The sequence below is a fragment of the Diospyros lotus genome, chromosome 3 (genome assembly GCF_014633365.1).
Source record: "Diospyros lotus cultivar Yz01 chromosome 3, ASM1463336v1, whole genome shotgun sequence".
NCBI classification, from domain to species: domain Eukaryota; kingdom Viridiplantae; phylum Streptophyta; class Magnoliopsida; order Ericales; family Ebenaceae; genus Diospyros; species Diospyros lotus.
The window spans coordinates 40,910,242-40,918,897 of record NC_068340.1 but is presented as its reverse complement, the minus strand read 5'-3'; the positions used below and the strand labels follow the sequence as shown (position 1 = coordinate 40,918,897).

Genomic DNA, 8,656 nt, shown 5'->3' with positions numbered 1-8,656 from the left:
GGCATTGTCTAAAAATAAATCATATATATATATATATACAAAATATTCAAAAAATAAAACAAATATGCATATAGCCAGAGGATGAAGGAGCCGTCGTCGCCATTGCCGCCCACTATCACTCTCGCTCGCTCGTTCACTCGCCTTCTCTGTCACTCAGTCCATCGTTGCCATCACTGGCCACAACGACCATCATCATTCACTCCGCGGTTACTCACCATCATTCTCGCTCAGTTCGTCGCTACTTCTTGTTCTTTGCAACTGCCAGCCAAGCTTCCCCTCAACCTCACTGACCACCAACTTCTTTTCTTCTTCTTCGCGACACCATCCCCGTTCCTTTGCAACCACCAATCGGGCTTCTCTTTAGTTCTTCCATTTTCCAATTCCCTAGAAAAAAAGTTTCCTCCCCGCCCCCCCGCGAATTTGTTTTCCAGGAAAAGTGGGACTTAGCTATCACATGACCAAAAAATAAAAATCATTTTTCATGGAATTTTTTGAGTAATCAAACATATCAAAACTTGGAATTTGGGTAAAAATGACCATTTTTTATAAAAAAAAATGTGGCTAACCAAACAAAGTTTTAATGTAAATGTAACAAATAAAATTTGACAAGTAACAAATTTGATCCGTAAGTTAGGAGGAAGTAGCAAGCTACTATCCAAGGGACCATTCAGTCATTGTTCAAGGGAACTTGTTACTCTATTTGTTTGAGTATATTTAGAATATGTAACCTGTTAGTAAGGGGAAAAGCTAGATTTTGATTTAGTGAAGGCGAATTTAAATATAAAAAATATAATTTTAAAAATAAAATAATAATATTAATATTAAAATATAAAAACTTTTTACAAGTTGGAATGAATCGTCCTAATTCTTTACATGAAAATCGTCTTGATTTCTAATTAATCATTTTATTCATAGTCTTTCTCATTTACAAAATATTTTATGATTTGATTTTAGGGTTATTAGCACCAAAAAGTCAAACATTTTCGGGTTTTGACAATTTTATCTAATCCTTTCAATTTTGGCAAGAAGAGCCCAATTTTTGAAATTAGTTGTAATTTTAGCCAATACTGAAATCAATTTTGATCGGCGTGTGACTTTGCTCAGGTGACATGCTACTTAGTATTTAATTTATTTTTTATTTTTTTCATTATTTTATTCAAAAAAATGTTATCTCTAACATACACACCAACATATATATATATACGCACACACACAAAAATATATACACACACAACAACATATACACACATGAAAACATACGCACACACATATTAATATATATATACACATAGAAAAAGTCCGATCGGAGAAGTCCGATAATGAAGGCCACAGAAATCTGATAATGTAGGTTGGAATAGTCTGATCGGAAAAGCCCAATCAGAGAAGTCGGATAATAAAGTGTGTAGAAGTTTGATAATAAAGGCTGAAAAGTTCAATCGGAAAAATTCAATAATGAAGGCCATAGAAGTTTGATAATGAAGACTGAAAATGTAATATCTCAAAATTTGAAAATAAATAATAATTATTCAAATTGGTATTTGAGGACATTAGTGAATATTTGGGAATTTAAGAGAAAGAATTTATTTATGAGGTTTTGAGAAAAATAGGGAATTAAAGGTATTTAATTAAATTATCTGGAAATGGTTAATAATTATTAATTATTGTATTTCTGGTAATTATTGAATATTTGTGAGTTAAAAAGGAAATATTGATTTATTTGGATATTTGGAGATTTAAGAAAATGTGTATTTATATCATTTTGAGAAAATAATTATTTATTGGGGAGTATTTAGAAAAATAATAAAATAAATTAATTTAGTGAAATTTTTAGAAAATTCGGGGTGTAAGTGAAATAAGAAGGAAATAGAAGATCGGGCGTATGTGCAATTAAAGAAAATTAGGGGTTCTGAAACGCGATTTACAGAAGTGGCCGAAAATCACTTTAAATTTAATACGCGGCGTATATATGTTGGAGGAATCATGCGGAATGGGCGGTCCCGCGTGAGGGCAACCAGGCAGGGGATGCGGGTTCGAGCCCGCTGGCGTGTGCGCGAGGCTGGGAGGAATTTGATCAGCAAATTCCTCCCCAAAACGACGTCGTTTCGGGCGGCGGCGATGCCCCCAGCGGCCACCACGTGGCCCCTTCCCAGCCGCTCGTTTTTGCTCAATTTAAAGCCCAATTCGGGCACCCCAGAGCAGTGATTTCAGCGAGCAAAAATTGGGAAAAAAGAACAGTGCGCGCGGACGAAAATTGGGAGATTTTAGGGTTGAAATCAAGATTAAATCAAGTTTAATTGAAGATTTAATTTGTCAGGTATGTAGAGAATCTAATAATAAATATTCTATGGGGTTGAAATTTCGTTTAGAGGCTAATTTTATTAATTTTGGCAAATTATTGCGGTGTTACAGTTTGTATAATTTTTACCGCTTTGGGACAGAACAAGTCTAAGGATATCTTCGTTAAGGCAAGTTTTTTATTCCCTCTGCGATGTTCCTTTCGTTGTCAATTTATTTACCCTCCTTTTGTCTGTTTCGGCCCATTTATTAATTATGAAATTTTGAGTTATTTAATTTAAATTTAATCTATTAAGCTGGCTTCGATAATTTTATTAGCGTGATTTAATTTAAAATAATTATGAGACTTATTAGGATTTTATTTGTGGTGAGCCTACGTGGGATTTTAGACAATTGAATTATTTATATTACACGGTTAGATTTAATTAATGCAATTCAAAGTTTTATTAATCGCTATTAAATATTTTACTTCGCAGCGGGAGTGCAAGAAATGCAAGAAACAGCCGTGTTAAGGTAAGTTCATAACCCTCTCCTCGTGATCTTTAATTCCCGTGAAAGGCCCCGTGATTTCTTGTATTTTATCCTCTCCCTTACTCTAATTCGGCGCCTAGCTTTATTTATTGAGTTATTATTCATTTGTTTTAATTTAAATTAAATCCGAGACTTCTAGAGTTTTATTTGTTGTGTGCCAACGGGGGTTTGTACCTCCCCCAATCCCTTCGGAATGATGCTGAACCCAGCTTGGGGACTAGGTTCCTAAATGTGCGGGTTTATTTACGATTTTTCTTGGATTTATTTATGGTTCGGTTAGAGCTATCGAGCAGTGGGGCAGGGGTCGGCTGTTTGGTGACGTTGGGGTAGACTATTGTACGGCCCTGAAATGGACCGTCGTGTGGACACTCCTAGTCACTGGCCATTGACCGGTGTCGGGCACTGCTGACTAGCTCTGCCAGTATGTGATTTACTACACGATTAGATTTATTATATTACTGTTCATGATTTGATATGCACATGGGTACGGGTTGCATGTTGGGATATTCATTTATTGAGTATACTTGGACACAGATATTCTAGCTTAGTTAGGTTGCATCCAGCACGGGCATATGCATCGCGTGTGGTTTATTATGTGGGCGGAGCATGGCCTGATGCCTGGATGTATGGGCGCCAATGTATCACGTTGATGCTCATTACGTTATTGTATTTTTATGTGCATTGCATGGTAACTGGTAGTTATTAGTTCTCGAACGAGAGGACCGTTCTGAGGGAGCCTGTGGCTCGGGTGACGGGAGTACCGACACGAACACACAGGTGATGGGAGCACCGACCCGGGATAGCGTGCAGGTTTGCTGGAGATACATGTTGTCTTTCAGGACAGCAGCAGGTTGGTATGGGACTTGGGCGCCATGTGTCTTGTGTGGGCCCCAAGGACCGGTCTGTGCTTTTATTAAGCTATGCTATTGTGTTGTAGCGTCTCATGGCTTGTGTGTACCTGGGGGTTTATTCTGGGGAGAGTTTTCTAGATATGTTCAGCCTTCAGTCTTTCTTTCCTTATGCTTGCTGAGTCTCTCGACTCACTTTGTTTTTCCATCATTCCAGGTAGGGGCAGCGTGGGTCATGGCAATGGAGTCAGCTGCTAGCTGCAGAGTCGGTATGGTGTACAGGCAGTCCCATTTGTCCCTGTCAACTCTGATGTCTGAGTAGGATTTACTCTATTATTTTTACTGTGGCAGGTCTTTCTTCGAGACTTGTGTATGTCGGCATAGGAGTCTGTGTTCATTTATTTATCATGTGACCGCTGTGTTAGTGGGGTACCCGTAGTGCATGCATGTGTTTAGCTTTGCTTTCGCTGTTCTTATCTTTGTGTATGCATGACAGAGTGGTTCTTGTCTTGTGTTCATTCTTTTTCCCTTCTGTAAGTGCTCTTGTTCGGGTAGTCTAGGTGGTTGGGGATATCCGGGCGGGGGTGCTTACAAGAAAAGTCTGATCGAAAAAGTCTGATTGGAGAAGTCCGATAATGAAGACTATAGAAGTTTGATAATAAAGGCTGGAAAAGTCCGATCAGAAAAGCCTGATTAGAAAAGTCTGATTGGAGAAGTCCGATAATGAAGGGTATAGAAGTCTGATAGTGAAGACTGGAAAAGTCAGATCGAAAAAGTCCAATAATGAAAGCCATAGAAGTTCGATAATGAAGGTTGTAGAAGTTCGATTATAGAAGTTCAATCGAAAAATTCAAATCGGATTTCTCTGATAAAGGCTGTCGAACTTCATCATCGATCTCTCCCTTTCACCCTCTCTCTTCCTTTCGCCTGCGCCGTTGTCACTCCTCACCACTGCTCAATCAGCCGTCCGTCACCCCCCATCATCGACCACTGTATATATATTGTTGTGTGTATATATATATGTTGTTGTGCGTAAACATTTTTGTATGTATGTGTATATATATGTTGTGTGTGTATATAAATATATGTTGTTGTTGTGTGTGTGTGTCTATATATATGTTGTGTGTATGTGTAGAGAAGAGAAGAGAGAGTATTTTTTTAAAAAAATAATGAAAAAAATTTAAAAATAAATTAAATGTCAAGTGGTATGCCACTTGGGCAAAGTCACACGTCGGTCAAAATTGATTTAAGCATTAGCTAAAATTGTAACTAATTTCAGAAATTGAGATATTTTTGTCAAAATTGAAAGCATTGAATAAAATTGTTAAAACCCAAAAACGTTTAGCTTTTTGGTGCTAATAGCCCTTGATTTTATGTGCTCACTAACCTTCTCTCAACATTGGCAAAGAATATTTTGTGCGTCCATCTTGACATCTTCAAGCAAGTTTTGATTTGTTGAGCTTTTTCAGTCTTATTTTTTGTCTTAAGCTTGTTGCTAAATATGGTAATAGATTTTTCATTTATCTATTTACATATTTATTTTGATGAATTTTTAAATAAGTTTTATGTCTATATCTTAATTTTATATTCATTTTAATTTTAAAGGGATATTGGAATTTCTCAATTGCATGCTTGTTTTAATAAATATTTAAACAACTCTTATGACTGATATCTTAATTTTATATTTACTAGTGGTAAACTCGTGCAATACACGTGAGAGTTTAATTAAAAATAAAATATTAAATTCTTTATTTTAAATAATTATAACAGAATTGATAAATATAATTTTTTTAATACTCATTCTTTTATCAAAATTAAGTTTAATTAATTATTCACTATTTAATATGCTAATAGAGAACACTCTTAATTTAATATATTGCCATTCAATGTGTTGAAGAATAATTAACACATTAAATAGGTCACTTGGCAAAATAATTATAATTTTATTTATTTATTATATTATATTTATTTATAAATAAATATTATAAAATTTATAATATTTCCACTCAAAGACGTTCGTTATTTTTTATTTATTATATTATAAATATAAATTAAAACTCTTAAATATGAGTAAGAATAAGTTTTTTAATAATAACAAAATTCTAAAAATATAAATTTTGATTTCTTTCATAGTCTTAAAAATGTGATACCTTAAATATTAATTAATATTGAAAAATCCAAGCATTTCACAATCTTAAATAATTTTTTATTAATTTGTTAAGATATCACATTTTCAAGACTATTGTAAGCACCCCCAGCCGCCCGGACTATCCGAACGGGAGCACTTACGGAAGGGGAAAATAATGAAACACGAGACCAAAACCACCCTGGCATGCATACTTAAAAATGAGAGCAACGGAAACGAAGCTAAACACATGCATGCACTACGGGTACCCCGCTATCACAACGGTCACATGGTAATTAAATGAATACAGACTCCTGTGCCGACATACACGAGACTCGAGGAAAGACCTGGCACAGTACAAAATAACAGAGTAAATTCTACTCAACCATCAGAGTTGACCGGGACTGACGGGACTGCCTATACACCATACAAACTCTGCCACCAAAAGCTAACTCCCTTGCCATGGCCCACGCTGTCATTACCTGGAATGATGGAAAAATAAGGTGAGTCGAGAGACTCAGCAAGCATAAGAAAAGAGAGGCTGAAGGCTGCACAAAGCTAGAAATCTCTCCCCAGAATAAACCCCCAGGCACACACAAGCCATGAGACGCTACAACACAATAGTATAGCATAATAAAAGCACATACCGGTCCTTGGGGCCCACATAAGACACCTGGCACCCAAGTCCCATACCAACCTGTCGCTGCCCTGGACGGTAACAAATACCTCCAGCATCCTGTGCGCGCTGTCCCGGGTCGGTACTCCCGTCACCCGTCCATGTCGGTACTCCCGACACCTGTCCCTGTCGGTACTCCCGACAGTCGAGCCATAGGCTCCCTCAGAACAGTACTCCCGTCCGAGAACTAATAACTACCAGTAACCATGCAATGCATATAAAATGTAAGGCGTAATGAGCATCAACGTGATACAAGGCGCCCATACATCCAGGCATCAGGCCATGCTCCGCCCACGTAGTAAATCACACGTGATGCATATGCCCATGCTGGATGCAACCTGACTAATCTAAAATGTCCATGATCAAGTATAACCAAATCATGATGATCTCATCATGCAGCCCGTACCCATGTGCATACCAAACCATGCAACAAAAATAATAAACTAAACGTGCAGTAAATCACATACTGGCAGAGCTAGTCAGCAGTGCCCGACACCGGTCAACGGTCAGTGACTAGGAGTGTCCACCCGATGGTCCACCTCAGGGCCGTACAATAGTCTACCCCAATGTCACCAACAACCGACCCATGCCCTACTGCTCGATAACTCTAACCAAACCATAAATAAATCCGAGAAAATCATAAATATCCCGCACGTCTAGGAACCTAGTCCTTAGGCTGGATCAACATTATTCCCAAAAGGAGTGGGGGCGGTACAAACCCCCGTAAGCTCACAACAAACAAAACTCTAGATATTTCGGATTTAATTAAACTTAAAACAAATGAATAACAACTCAACAAATAAGGCTAGGTGCCGAATTAAAGTAAGGGAGGTGATAATATACAGGAAATCACGGGGTCTTTCACGGGAATTAAAGATTAGGAAGAGAGGGTTAAGAGCTTGCCTTCACACGGCCGTTTCTTCTCTTTCTTGCACTCCCGCTGCGAAGTAAAACGTTTAATAGCGATTAATAAAACCTTGGCTCGCATTAATTAAATCTAACCGTCTAAAATCCCACGTAGGCACACCGTAAATAAAATCCCAATAAATCTCATATTTATTTTAAATTAAATCATTCCTATTACTATTATTACTTATTTAGATAACTCAAATTATACTTATAATCTTTAAGCAACATTTACATAAATATATGCATATATATATAAATATATTTAAGCACTTCCAAGAGCACAAGGACGTGCTGCTACCTCCAATTTCATCTTTCAACATTATATATACATATATATAAATATATCACTTCAATTTCTCCTCTCATGAACACACCTAATGAACACACCCATTAATTATCTTAAGCTTCCCCAGTGAACACACACACGCACACCCTCCCTGCTCACTGCACACACCTGCACTTGTATGTGTATCAATATATATTTATATATAGGCATCCTCGAACACGTATATAAACCCTCACAACAAGCTCCCCTGCCATGGCGGCCATTCGTGCAATAATAGAGCCAACAGGAACCATATATGTATATCTATATAATCAGCCAAGACCACTGCTGCTTACATCGTTATTTATAAATATATATATATATATTTAACACTGCTGTATAGAATGGATAACAGCGAGAGAGAGGCAACAGGCTGCGAAGAGGAACCAAGAAACTTGGAAATCAAAGGAATTAAAAGGAGGAAAGCTTGCCCGGAGATTACTTCTTCTTCTTCCTCTTCTTTGATTATATCCTCAATTAAGCTTCAATTGAAGCCTTAATAGCAGCAGAAATCGGCTAAAAATGCATGGCCAATTTGGCCTTAAAATTGGCAAAACCGAAGACACGCGGAGGCTGCAGCGGGGGCGCACCAGCGCGCGCCACGTGGCCGCGCAAGTAGCTGCCCACCGCCTTGTTGAAACGACGCCGTTTTGGCGTCCTTGGGCTGGAAAAATTCCAGCAAAATCTCCACTGCACGCGTGCACGGCCAACCTCGAACCCAAGACCTCGCCTACCTCCCTTGCGCGCACAACCGCTTGATCCAACCGCATTTTCATCCTGTTTGCGCTCTAAATTAATTTTAAAGTGACTCTCAGATAATTCCGGAAATTTATAGTTAAACCCACAACTTCCCTTAATTACTCATACACCCCAACTTCTATTTTCTTAAATCTCCAAATATCCAAATAAATTAATATTTCCTTTTAACCCACAAATATTCAATAATC

At 37.6% G+C, this 8,656-nt stretch overlaps 1 protein-coding gene across 7 annotated transcripts in view; it reads left to right on the top strand.

Moving 5' to 3' along the window:
* The window catches only part of LOC127797621 (beta-D-glucosyl crocetin beta-1,6-glucosyltransferase-like), a 96,005-nt gene that overhangs the window by 35,407 nt on the left and 51,942 nt on the right, over positions 1 to 8,656 (top strand). The gene's annotated exons all lie outside the window — the stretch shown is intronic.